The following is a 13547-nucleotide window of genomic DNA, read 5'->3' as shown; positions in this document are numbered from 1 at the left end:
TAGCAAAGGGAAATTCAGCCTTTCCACAGATATTTTCTTTTAATGATTTTAAATAATTTACCTTCGCCCCCCCCAAAGTCAGCTGATGGAAAATTTCCAGCATTAACTCTGGATATCTCTGCCAGCCCTACCTATAAGGCAACAAGATTGTTCAGCAGTCAGCTATGACTGCAGCTTGGGTAGGAGCAGAGCATTATAGAAAATCTGATGACTGTATAGCATAATGATGTAATAGGGGTCCATGAAAACCATCCCATCAAAGCAGATGAATTGCCTTCATTCCAAGCAAAAGCACAGAAGATACAAAATACTTTGGGTATCATATCTCTCCACGTTATTAGAACATTTGATATGGTTCGCAGTCTTGGAGAGAAACAAGAGAAATGTCTAGCTACTGTAAGATGGATACAAATGAAATGAAAGGAATGAACACAGAGCAATTGAGAACGGATTAGAGTGATGCAGGAGGAGGAGTCTGGAAACTCATTGCTGGAAGAGTTGAGAGTTTCAGGTTCACATTCAATAGAGCAACAAAATCCACTTGGGTTTAACGACTGCCCTGGAAATCTCCCAGGAGTCTCTGGTTTCTGGTAAGCTGGAAATAAAACAAACCATTCTCACGGTATTTCAACCTCTGTATTCAGACTAAACTAAGCAGCAAGGGAGCCTGAATTTACTATTTGCACAGCAAGTGAGCAGAAGTTTTCAACAGCCCAAGAAGACTGCATTTCCGGTCAAGGCTTATGCCAGCTTTTGGACTCTTTCTTCTGATGCAAATTCCAGCTCCCCTGGTGACAGACTCAGTTATTCCCCAGAAAGAAGGACGAGAACCAAACTCAGGCTGACCCACGGAGGAGGTATTGAGAACACCAGAAGAGCACAAAAAAAAAAAAAAGAAAAAAAAAAGAAAAAGAAATAAAATTACTGTACTCAGTACAGCTGAGGCATGCCAGAGAAATGGGAGAAGTTGGAATCCAGAAAAGCTAGGTAAGTCATGACAACGAACCAGGAATATCCCTATGAAAACAAACCTGAAAGCAGCTAGTAGCCATGTAGCCAGGACTGCCAGAAACAACCAATTGACCATATCTTACTGCACAAAGTATCTGCCAAGCCTGGAATAAGTGACAGCATATGCAACCTTGCACTGCTCTTCTGACTGAATGTGTCACCCTGCTTCATCCTCAGCTAAAGGTCCCATATTGAGTGACTGCTTCATACAGAACTTTAACTCCTTCTACTGTTTCCAATCACTGAGTGTCAATGCCAGTTTGCATCCAAGGTGTATAATTTATAAGTTACAAGTCTTTTCACGCTGTGTCATGAAATTTCAAATTCAGTCAACATCTTTTACAGCATTTTCTTTCTTCTCACATACTGTTCTTTGTGCCAGGTCAGCAGAAGTTAATGCTGATCAGTCTCAGGAGAGTTCCTGGTGAATGGCACTGCTGTATCTGCCCCACAGTTGTATCTAGTTAGCTGCAGTGTAGATAAATGGGAAATGAGGAACCTTGAGAATTGGCTGAGCTGCCAGGCTCAAGGTATGTAATCAGCAGTACAAAGTCCAACTGGATGTCAGCCATATCCCAAGGGTCAATGCTGGAGCAATTAATATTGAATATCATCATTAATGACATGGATGATGGGATAGAGGGCACCTTCAGCACATTTGCAGACAACACAAAATCAAGTAGTTGATACACCAGATGGCTGTGCTGCCCCTCTGTTTAATTTCAATGTGGAACTTGAAATAAAAAAAAAACAAAAACAACAACAACTCACACAACTAAACCAACCAAACCAACCAAAAAAATAAAAATACAAATCCCACACTCAACAGCTTATGGAGAAGGGGAAGGATGGAAAATGTTGACTTCTAGATACCAGAGAAAAGTTCCTACCCCATCTTGGGACTTGGAACTTCACAATAGGTTCACTGTCCTCAGTGTTGAAGAGGAGCCAGACATCTACTGGCAATGACTCTAGCCCACCTAACCCACACAACGCAGCCTGGAAGAAGTGGTAAATCATCCACTCATACACAAACATAAACTCTGAACCTCCAATATGGAAGACAATCAAGGAATTTTGGATATAGCACTGGCACTTTCCTTGGTTTTTTTAGTGAAAGCATATATATTTATTTTTTAAATACAGCAATAAGAAAGACAAAATGAGATCTGAAAAACCAAGAATTGCAGGTACACAAAAATGACCATATTGAATTCCACTCAGATCCTCCTACTGATTGTGCACAGACATCACAGAGAAGTACAGTCAAAGGAATGATTTACCCACTACAGCTCTAGAAAGAGTTGAATCCATTCATAGACTCTGCAATATGTTACACTATCTCCTTACTAAAATGAGAAACAGCGACATCCCACCCTATCCCACAGTCGTGTTTTCAGAAAAAAGAAAATGATATAAAAACCTGCTGAGAAATTATTTTCCAAAACTTTGTCTAAGAGATGGGCACTGATGGTGAAAAGAAACTCAACAGAAATTCATGACTGGCACCACTCTAAATTCAGCCAGATCCTAGGTCACATACAGGAGGTTGCCACAAACTGTAACCACAAAGCACAATTGCATTTCCAAGACACCCTGAACTAAACAAATTTAATGATGCCTCCCACATGTTGCCACTGCAAGAACATCTGTTTCTTATGCAGTGAAGAGATATCCTACAGTCTAATAGATTTTGGAAGATTAAAAGGATAATGGAAGACATTTGCAATTATCAGTTTCCTAAAACTTCACATTTTAGATTTAGGAAGCATGAAAGAATTCAAGTATGGATTTGTTCCAAATGAAATAAAACTGGTCTGAATAAAGATCACAAGGAGTCACAGAAGGGCGGGAATAATTTACATGTCCTTTATCAACTGGAAAATACTTCCATAACATGGACCTTTCTGAAACAATCACAAGCTGTGATCCAAATTTTATGCACAAGTACACGTGCGCTTGAATGTCACTTCATGTCTTGAAAACAATAACAAATCATTAAACCTAAATGCACCATCTGTCTCTGTAATATCATCAGCCAAATCATCAAAGCAGTGTTTGTGAGCACAGAGCGGTGACATACTCAAGGCATGGAGGAAACTTCACCTATGCAGCTGTGGGAGTATTTGATCTCATGGTCCGATTCTGAGGGTTCCTCGCCCCTGGCATGCTAGGGATATAGCATGGGTGCGAAATGTCAGCTGGGAACAAAAACAAGACAGCCCTTAACACTTTTTTAAATTTAAAAATACCACATGCATGCATGCCTGAGAAACAGTTTTAAGTGAAGCAACAGAAGGCTGGAAGATGGCCACCAGTTTGTACAAGTTCCAGCTAGGTAGCAGTCTGTAAGACAGCATCCAATAAGAAACATTCCACCTAAATTTCACAGAAGCATGGAATCATAGAATCACCAAGGTTGAAGAAGACCACCACGACCATCCAGTCCAGCCATCCACCTGCCACCAATATTTCCCCACTAAACCACATCCCTCAGTGCCACATCTACACGTTCCTTGAATGCCTCCAGGGATAGTGACTCCACCACCTCCCTGGGCAGCCCATTCCAGCTCCTGACCACTGTTTTGGAGAAGAAATTTTTCCTACTGTCCAACCTGAATCTCCTCTGAAGCATCCTGAGGACATAAAGGTGTTTAAGGGGTTCTGGCAACCTCTGCTTCACTCTCTCCCTCTCTGACTCATGAGTACCCGCATTCCCCCATCTCCTCTCCTCCAAGATCTGATACCAGAAATCAAATCTAAGAAAACTGACCCTGTGAAGATTCTAGAAAGGACTCTGTGAGGAACAACCATCTCATTAACTACAAGGCAAAGTCTCCCCACACTTCAGCCCAAACTGTAAGTTGGAGCATGATACAGTTCAAGTAAACTCTCAGTGCAACTGGTCCTCAGTCCTGAGCCAATTAGAACAAAATGTGGCTCTGTGAGATGTGAGCTACTCTGTCCAGCTTAAAATATGTCCAAATTGAAGCTGACCGTGGAGAGTGCTGTCAACTATTTCCTTGCAGAACCTTTTTTCCAGAGACATCTGTGTATTGCATGTTGTGCAGATGAAGTGTGTCCTCAGGAGCTGCTATCCGTACTTGTTCTCTGGGGGCACAATCTGTGTTTTTCCCATCTGTCTTCTCTAAATAAGCAGATAAGCTAATTTCTGCCCTAGAAGGAGAAGCCTGTGTGGATATCTCCCATTAGGAAGCACTGAACAGAAGAGCAACAGATGTGGTGTCACCCCTGCTGGAGCTGTCCATGTGTTGGAGAAGACATCGGTTGTGGACTCAGGTTCTTCTCCAACTATCACAACCAGGTTAAACAAACTGAATGTGACAGCATCCATAATCTTAATTCCATGAGTCCTGCAGTTCTGCTGGTGCCCCAGGCAAGGGACTCCAGGTCTGAGACAAGCCCAGCCACTATTCAGAATGCACGCCACAACAATCTGAGACCCGAGACTTTCTTTCTCCATTAAGCCTGTGGCGATGTCGGCCTTATGTTTCCATGTGCTGAGTTCACTTCAGGGAGGAAAGTATGCTACAAAAGACACACAACCCTTATGCTTCTTTTGGGACTGAACCAAAAATGTACCTCCCCTCCCCCTGCATTTCCCCCTGACACACCTTTCCTTCCACTGGAACATAACCCCACATAAGATGTTGGCCTGACATTAAAGCAAAATGTATAAATATTTTTTTAAAAGAGAAGAATTCCTGCCTCTCCAACAGTTTGCTCCAACTAATAGGTTTCAGATGTCTCACATACTTCATTCATTCAGCCCCATTCAGTCTCCTAGGAGCCCCTGCTGTATTTATTAAACACAGCAATTGTGGAATGTTCAGCACTTACAGAATAAAACACACCAGTTTTTGCACACCCCCCCTCCACCCCCACCCACACCCCCAAATTGTAATTAATTAGAAAGCTTTGTGAGTAACTTCAAACTGTCTTTCTGATTGCAGCCCCAGTGCCCACTCCAGCATTCTTCAGCTGTATCAGATGCTGTGCCACATCTTAACCCTTTCTCAGTTGCGCTAGACCCCAAGAATACATTTGTTCATCCTTTGCAGGATCGCTTAGTTGCTTTCATGGAGCACCTCCTTTTCACTGTGTTATTATAAAACATTTTGGACAATTGGCTCTCCAATACATCTTGTCTCTGCAGCCTCAGTAACTCTTCCCACTGCTAGATGCTAGAGTCAAGCCTTGACAATTCTGCAGAATGCAGAGCTAATTTCAGCAGCAAAGAGCTGGAGAGCACGAGATCTTTCCTAGAGGTTCTCAAATGAAAGCAGACATAATAGTATAGCAATTTTTCATTACAATGCTGGCAGCAAGACCAGAGGAGGATGTCTGGGATAGAAGCACAGTAGAGAGGCAATAGATGGAGTCTGTTCCAGTGAAAGTAACCTGCCAGCCCTGTGTGACTGCTAAGGGCAGTTTGCTGTAGTCTGGCATCGTCTCAGCACCTTCTCTGGGGAAAGACACTTGAAAAGCAGATTTTAAAGAGGATGAGGCCCTGGGTCTGGCCTGGGAAGACCTGGCAGGAGGCAACAGCAGAGTAATGGACATTGTTGAAAGTCACATTTAATTGTGTGGCTTGTGCATTACTGTCAGCATTTGAGAACATGAATATGCCTCGATGGCCCTGTCCACCTTCACCTGAGGCCCCCATCCACACCCTTCCATTTCAGCTCAGCCCTGCCTGAGTTATGTACAAGGTGATAACGTGATTGGTGCATGATTGGTGTTCTGGATGCTGGGCTGATCTTGGCTGGTCCTTGGTTGGATATTGACTGATTAGACCCCTGCCCCAGTGCCTGTGCTGTCCTTCTCACCTGCCAGCCCTCTGTTCCTTAAGGAGCAGCCTAACCTCTCCCAGGTAATTTTGAGGCATAGAGCAGGCAGCCCAAACAGGCGGTTCAAGAACAAGCCCATAGAAAATCTGGGAGTGAGCACAGCTAGGATGGAGCAGAGCACCTGGCTGAGACTCGCTAAACCCAGGAAGGTGTCAGCAGTGACAAGGGATCTTCAGTCACTGCCCTTGGAAAGACCCGTGGCTATAGAGCTTTTGGCTCTTGCTGTTGTCTCTCTGGAGCACCACGGCAGTGGGATCCAAGGCTTTACACCAACCTGTCGCACAGTGCCTAAACCAAGCCTGATAATGCAGAAACAAACACACAGGGAAGTATTTAGAGGAAAAGGCATTAGGATCAAACTGAGGTGATTGCCACTACAGGTTGAAGATAATGGAGGGTGTTTTCCAGGCAATATATTCATCCTCTGTCTGTGGTGCGTTGCTTAGGATAGCAGTTTTCCCTTGGTCCCCTGTGTGGAAAACGAGGAAAGAAAGAGCAGGGATATGTGTGGGGCTGAGTGACCCCACCACGACCAGCCAGGGGAAGCCTGTGATAGACAAGAGGGCTCTGTTGTTTAATGCTGATAAACACACAGCCACTCTTTTATATCCTCTTCTCAGCAGGACAGAGGGGAACAAGAAGATGGAGGAAAAAAAACTCACGGGTTTGAGATAGAAGCAGTTCAGTGAAAGAAAAGCAAAGGCTGTGCAGCAGCAAAAGGGTGAAAAAACAAATTCTCTATCTCCCATCAGCAGGAGATGCTCAGCCACTTCTTGGGAAGCTGGGCCTCAGTATGCATACCTCTTGCTCAAGGAAACACTTTCATAACAATAGCTTCCTCTTCTCCCCCCCAGCTTTTGTTGTTGAGCATGATGCCACACAGCATGGAATATTCTCTTGGTCAGTTCACCATCAGCAAGATCAAGGAAGCAATACGGACCAAAGGATTTAGGAGAGCCACGGTCTCTGCAGCCTGCCAAAAAACTACCAGTGGATTTCTTTGCAGAACTATGGGAAGTGCCTCTGTACTGTCCTTATTTGTGTAACTGGAGGCTTCTTCGCCTCCTCTTTTATGAGCTGCAATCACCACACGCTGCGCAAACGCTCTGGGCCTCTTCGTCCTGTGGTGGCAGCAGTATTGCAGTAACACCATGGGAACAGATTGCAAACACATCATGGGGAGACTGACCTCTCCCAAAAGGTGTTATAATTCATTTTTCGCCCTTTTTTGGCTGAAGAGCTCCACGCCTATGCCCAGATGGGAGACCCTATACTCTGTGGGAGTGACACTGGTGTCACTGTTTCCACATTGCTGCCTGCTTCAAAGGCTACGGAGCCCCAGACATGTTCCCCAGGGAGCCACTGGTTTAGAAGCATGATCCTTGATTATTAGTCCCACTGCAGAAGGTTGTACAGGAATAGATGAATACTAATGTGTTATAAAATGCTCCAAATGTTCTGAGAGTCACTGAGGAGAAATGTTGATGTTAATGCTTCGTTAGAACATTCTCAACAGAAAGCACATCTGTCCCAGCTCTACTTGGGTGGAAGAACAACGACTGGCTGTGACCACTTCCATGGGTTTCCCAGCTCTGCAGTCCTTTTCTCTAATGCCACAGAAGGGAAAATACATCTGGGAGCCTTGGTTTCTGAGTATTGTAAATGCTTGCTCCTTGCTCATCTTTTCTGTTTCAGCACTGCTTGATACCATCGTACCAGCAAACCTTTCATTTCCCCTCAGCCAGTTCCTTTCACATCATCTTGAAGTGTTCCTTTTCCTAAACTGCACATAATTACAAACCACTCAGCCATCATTTGCAGCCAACATATGGGAACTACCACTCCAGGCAAATTCTCTGGTGGGCACAGACCCTTGCAGGGACACTCAGTTCTACTTAAACTGAGCAGCTGTGCCTATCCAGGTGCCCAGCTAAGACTGGAATATTTCAGGTAGTGCCACATATCCCGTTCTTCCTACCAGTATTCTTGCTCCATCAGATACTGTCTCCTTTCTTCAAGGCTCTGCCTACTTGCAGAGGGAATGTAATGTGACCTGAAGTACCATCATGTAGCCTTATGCAAGTGTAGCCAACCTCACAGGCTCACAAGAAACTGAATTAGCTCATTCCCTGAAAGGTGGAATTGGTGTTGATAGTATCTCTGGGTGCAGCAGATGCTAAGCCAGCAGCATCACGAGGCTCAGAAGCAAGACAGGATAATAGAGTGTTAGGGCTCTGCAGCTCAAGGCAGAGCAGGAGAGATGCAAAGACCTTATTTCAGCAGTCTCCCCCATTGCCCTGATGTAGCTGTGTGCAGGGAGGACTTGATATGGCTGGGATGCACAGACAGGACTGGGAGTAGACCCCAGCTTCCTGCAGTCCTTCCTTTGACCTTCCCAGCTGGTCCTCTCTAACCACCACCTGAACTTGGGAGTTCAGTCCTTTCCAACAAAACAGACTGGGGAAAAAAACAACAACAACAACAAAAAAAAAACCCACAACCTTTGATTTTTCAAACCAAAGGTTCCTACATTCACCTTGCAGAACACAGGGCTTCAGAGATTTTCTGGGGTTTCCAGTGAAATTCAGGGCCTTCCTGGCTTTCCAGCAGCACACTTAGCAGACAGCTCCAATCACCTATTGCTACAGATTGTGCAGATGTCTCTCAGAGCTTTCACATCTGAGGATCCGAAAGCTTTAGGAAACCCCGGACTAGCTTAGGGATTGCAAGATTGCAAGTGTAGGGTCTGGAACCCAAGGTACTGTGTGATTCCATCAGTTGCTGTGGGTTCCACACTTCAAAATTGCTCTAGCTTGAATTGTACCCCGATTCTTCAGCGTCAGCCTCCTTTGTACTTACAGCATATTTACAGATTGTCTGGAAAGATGCCCAGTCCATGAGCTTGAACCAGCGCTCTAGGCTGAGCAGCTGGCCATGTACTGGAAAAAACCCTAAGGAAAATTCCTGACCATTCCTGTAAATCAGTGCCTCTGGGACAACACTCTCCACCCCACTATGGGTTTCCAGACTTTTGTGTGTGTGGGGGGGGGGGGGGGGGGGGGGCTGAGCTAAGCATCTGCTGGTGATTATGGGCCTTGTCATTTTGGAAGTAGATGACAATTACCTCTAATTATTCAAACTAGGTCAGGTTCTTCACTGCAATGTCTGTTGTTCTAGGAATTAGGCCCAATGGTCACTGGAGAGCAGAATTCACCACTCTCACACAAGGGAAAATCTTTCTCCTTTGGTACATGTCATCTGTCTGCAAGGGAGTCCTGAGCCCCATCAGTTCAGACAACTTTATGTGTTTGGGACACCCAGCAGTCCCTTTGTCATCATCTGTGAAACCAGCACAGTCTCTGTAGGTAGTACAGACTGGGAAAACTCACAGTTGGTCATCTTTTACATTTATTTATGTGATTGGCTGACCCAAAATTACTCAGGTCTGGAAAGCTCAGTGCTTTAAAATATGGCTTTAGTTGTCTGGATACATCCACCAAAGGACTCAGCATCCCACTGACCCTGAGGGATGCTGACATCCAAGAGAACTTCCTCCTGCGAAGCCACAGTCCTGGCCTGCATGCACTGCATGGAGGAGGTGGTAATTCAGCATCCAGTGCTGAGTTCAAACAGCCGCAGATTCTGTCGGTAGGAAAAGATGAAGAGCAGATTATGCCCCAGTTCTATATCTGCCACTGTACGACTGTCCAGTCTTGAAATGAGATGCAGAGTCTACCAAAACAGGAATACTTCTGGTCTGCATAGGGTCATAGAATCATGGAATGGTTTGGATTGGCAGGCACCTTTAAGATCACCTGGTTCCAACCCCCTGCTATAGGCAGGGACACCTCCCTCCAGACCAGGTTGCTCACGGCCCCATCCAGCCTGGCCTTGAGTGCTTCCAGAGTGGGAGCCTCTCTGGGCAACCTGTGCCACTGTCTCACCACCCTCACAGTAAAGAATTTCTTCCTAATATCTAGTTTAAATCTAACTCATCCAGTTTAAAGACATTCCCCCTCATCCTGTTGCTACATGCCCTTATAAAAAGTCCCTCCCCAGCTTTTCTTTAGGGCCCCTTCAGGTAATTGAAGGCCGCTATAAGGTTGCCCTGGAGCCTTCTCTTTTGCAGTCTGAAGAGCCCCAGCTCTCTCAACCTGTCCTCATAGAGGAGGTGCTCCAGCTTCTGCACTTGCATAAGAAGGGAGCAGTGGCTCAGCTGTTCCTGTATGGGTTACAGCTGACAGCACGGTGGGCAAGGTGCTTTTGGACACCTGCTGGAAAAGACTTCTTTCATCCAACTTGAATTCTCCATGCTCCTGCATCTGTCCCTAACACAGCCAACGTAGCCAATGCCTGAAAGAGAGATAAGGTCCATCAAGACCAAACCCAGTGCTATGCCTATAAAACCATCAAATGACCGTGCAGGTTTACTACATATTGACTCACTCTTGAATGCACAGACAGCCTTTCATCTGTAGAACTGCTACCCTTACAGTTTTTGTCCTTGCTGGCCTCTTGGTCTTTATGCTGACAGCTTCAGCACGTACATAGGGCAACATCCAACTTCTCTGCTAGAGAACAAAGAAATAGGGCTTGTGACTACTGACCACCACATGCATAAACAGGACAGAACGAATACTTTGAGCCCCAGGTTTGGTTTCTCTGCAACAGTGGAGTGTCTGCTGTCCACTCTGGTTCATCAGGCTGTCCATCATCTTAACTTCTCCCTCCATCTTCCAGCTTTCCAAGCTTGTTCTTCTCCCTCAAGCCAGTTCTGCAGTGAAGCTGAAGCCCACTGTATATTTAGTGGGGTGATAAGCCATAAATTTGTTCAGCTGAGGCCATTTTTATTGCCCCATTTTGCATACTGCCAGAGACTGACCAGTGTTACCACTGTTGCAAATGCTATCAGGATGTTGGAGAACTGTGCACTGAACTTTCCTCATCCTTTGTGTTTATGCTGACTGATCAGTTTGAGGGAGCCTGTCTGAGGCATTCCTGCTGTGCTTGTAGAGTTACAAGTGACCCAGCAGCTCTGTCCACTGTACAGGAAACTGCAGAACAAGTCCAGTTCTCCAGAACTGGACCAGGAGATAGAGGGCATTTCCAGCATGCTGGAGAAATTCCAAAGGCAATTTTCTCACTGAAGTTTACATGTCAAAAGGTGGAAGAGAGCAAAGGATACCTCATTCCTGTTTTTCCATGCAGGCTTCTTATACCCACATCCCTGGCTGTTTTTAGGCAGAATTTTGCCAGTCCTATCTAAAGAGAAGATTCCTTTGAAAATAGGATAAATTCATATATGTCCCAAGATGGAGCACAATCTCAGTTAATTAGAAGGTTAAAATGGTACGAGCACAACTGGAAAATATGCTGCAGTGAAAGGCCAGTAAATTCAAATTCCTTCTCTCTAATTACATGTGATTGCTTTTTGGCAAGCACTCAACCTGCCAGAGCAGTGAGGTTTTACAAACATTCACATAGGCATTAGATCATTGTTTGAATGAGTTATTGGCAACCCAAATCTGAAATAAAAACATAGTTTAAGGAAGACCATATTGAAGAGGGTGAAGCTGTCTGCTGTCATATCTCCTGATTGTCTCAGGACACACAAAATCCCCTCTAATTGCATTTCTTTCATACCACAAAGACTTTCATGAGCAGGGATGTCACACTTTTGTGGTCTTCTCACACAAACTTGTCACTCCTACAAACAACAGGACGTAGAAGGATTCCTTTACCTAATTGCAGACTGGAAGTGATAAGTTTGAAATGGATGTGGGAGGAGTTGAGGAAAGGCTGTGTGCTCACTCAAAACTGGAGCTAGCTCACATCACAGGTGGCTGTGGGCAGAGAGTAGAAGCACACAGTAATGTGCCCTGGTGATCTTTGCAGATCAGCTCATACACATTTGCATTATACCAGTATTAGAACCATAAGTATAGTTAATCTTCTCCACAGCCTTCATCCTTGCCTCCACTGGAACAGTTTGAAAACAAAGGGTCGAAATATTTGAGCTGCAGATCCCTGTGCCATCCTCTAACAAAGCATTTGTGTAACACCCTCACGGCAATGTTGGCCAGGACAAACTGGAGCGAACACAGAATCCCCGAGCTGTTGGGTCAGTACCAACCCCTTGAGAAAGCCATCTAGGGCAAGAAGATAGATGACCCACAAAGAGACCACAGTGTCTGACACAGATCCAGTGGGCCAAACTGAGTAGGGTAAGCTGACAAAGTACAAGAGCTTTGTAGCATAAGACTTTGGCTACAGTCCTCCTGACTGCAGTGTGCAGCTCTTTCTGTTCCAGCACAAGTCTCTGCTGCTGGCTCCTGCCGTCAGGGAACCTTCAAACCACTCAGGAAGAAAAAATGCCTGCTGTAGATGCAAGCTGCCCTCCACAACACTCAGGAGGTGCGGAGTTTGAGGAGAGCCTCTGGTAGCTTGGCTGGTGAGCTGGATTATGGATAACAATAGTTTGAGCTCTGGCAGCCAAGCAGCCTGCAGTACTGCCAGGTGCTGCTCCCACGTCAGACGCACTTGTAGGACACCCTTGCCTTACATGTGCTTCCTAAATTAGATCTCCTGAGACTGGTGTTGGCTTTTTAAGAGTCAAGTGAGCTTGTTAGTAACCAACGTTATCCATTAAACAGGAATCAGCAGCTTTTATCAGACTTAGAGGTGCTGTAAAGGGAAATGAGGGAGTGTTCAACATCATGACTCCATTCAGCAGTGGAGACACTTTGCCTGGCACAGAGGGGTTCTCAGTCTGGCATTCTTGCAGGTTACCGTAATTATTAAGTTACCTAGTGCTGCTTAGTTACAGCAAGCCCCAGACTAAACACAAGGAGCCTTGTGGAGGTGCAAGAAGAAAGAGACGAGGTTTGTCAAGGGCAGCTCTCCAGTGGCCTCCTTCTCCTGAGGCTGAAGTGAAGGAAACCCAAGCTGGAACAGAATTATATGACGATTGCCAAGCTCTCCACCCAGGAAAGTCAGAGTATGTAGGATCTTTTCTCAACAAATCAGTCTTAGTTACATATGCTGTTTGCCACCTGCTGTGTTTCTGGCATACAAAAACCACCAATAAAGCACATTATAGCATAGCAGCACGTGCACTTCCATAGTGACCGCAAGTCTTTCCCTTCATGCAGCTCAGAGATAATCAATACTCATTGCCAATGGATTTCGTGGAACTCTGGTCCATGGTTTCACTAAGAAGAGGGGTCTTCTTGTCGAATATTCATCAAGCAGCAGAGCAGGCAATAATGACACCATCTGCCAACACAGTGGAAGTAGGGGAGGAATAGGAAAGAAGGGAAGAGAATACAATTTCACTGAATCACAGAATCACAGAATGGCCTGGGTTGGGAGGGACCTCAAGGATCACGAAGCTCCAACCCCCCTGCCAGGCAGGGCCACCAACCTCCCCATTTACTAGACCAGGCTGCCCAGGGCCCCGTCCAGCCTGGCCTTGAACACCTCCAGGGATGGACGGGGCATCCACAGCCTCTCTGGGCAGCTGTTCCAGCACCTCACCACTCTCCTGGTAAAGCACTTGCCCCTAACATGCAACCTCAATCTTCCCTCTTTCAACTTAGAATGGTTTCGCCTTGTCCTGCTGTTATCTACCCTTTCAAAGAGTTTACTCCCTTCTTGTATATAGGC

At 45.4% G+C, this 13547-nt stretch overlaps 1 long non-coding RNA gene across 1 annotated transcript; it reads right to left on the bottom strand.

The window, feature by feature from the left end:
* Positions 1–9286: 9286 nt before the first annotated feature.
* Positions 9287–13255, bottom strand: LOC121107726. The gene is made up of 3 exons (XR_005842105.1): positions 12689–13255; positions 10329–10453; positions 9287–10235 (listed from the first exon to the last, which is right to left on the bottom strand). It is a non-coding gene; the product is annotated as an uncharacterized LOC121107726 (long non-coding RNA).
* Positions 13256–13547: the final 292 nt, after the last annotated feature.

This window comes from Gallus gallus, chromosome 28 (assembly GCF_016699485.2).
Source record: "Gallus gallus isolate bGalGal1 chromosome 28, bGalGal1.mat.broiler.GRCg7b, whole genome shotgun sequence".
In the NCBI taxonomy this organism is placed as follows: Eukaryota; Metazoa; Chordata; class Aves; order Galliformes; family Phasianidae; genus Gallus; species Gallus gallus.
The sequence above is the reverse complement of the archived record's forward strand: the minus strand, read 5'-3'. Positions and strand labels throughout refer to the sequence as shown.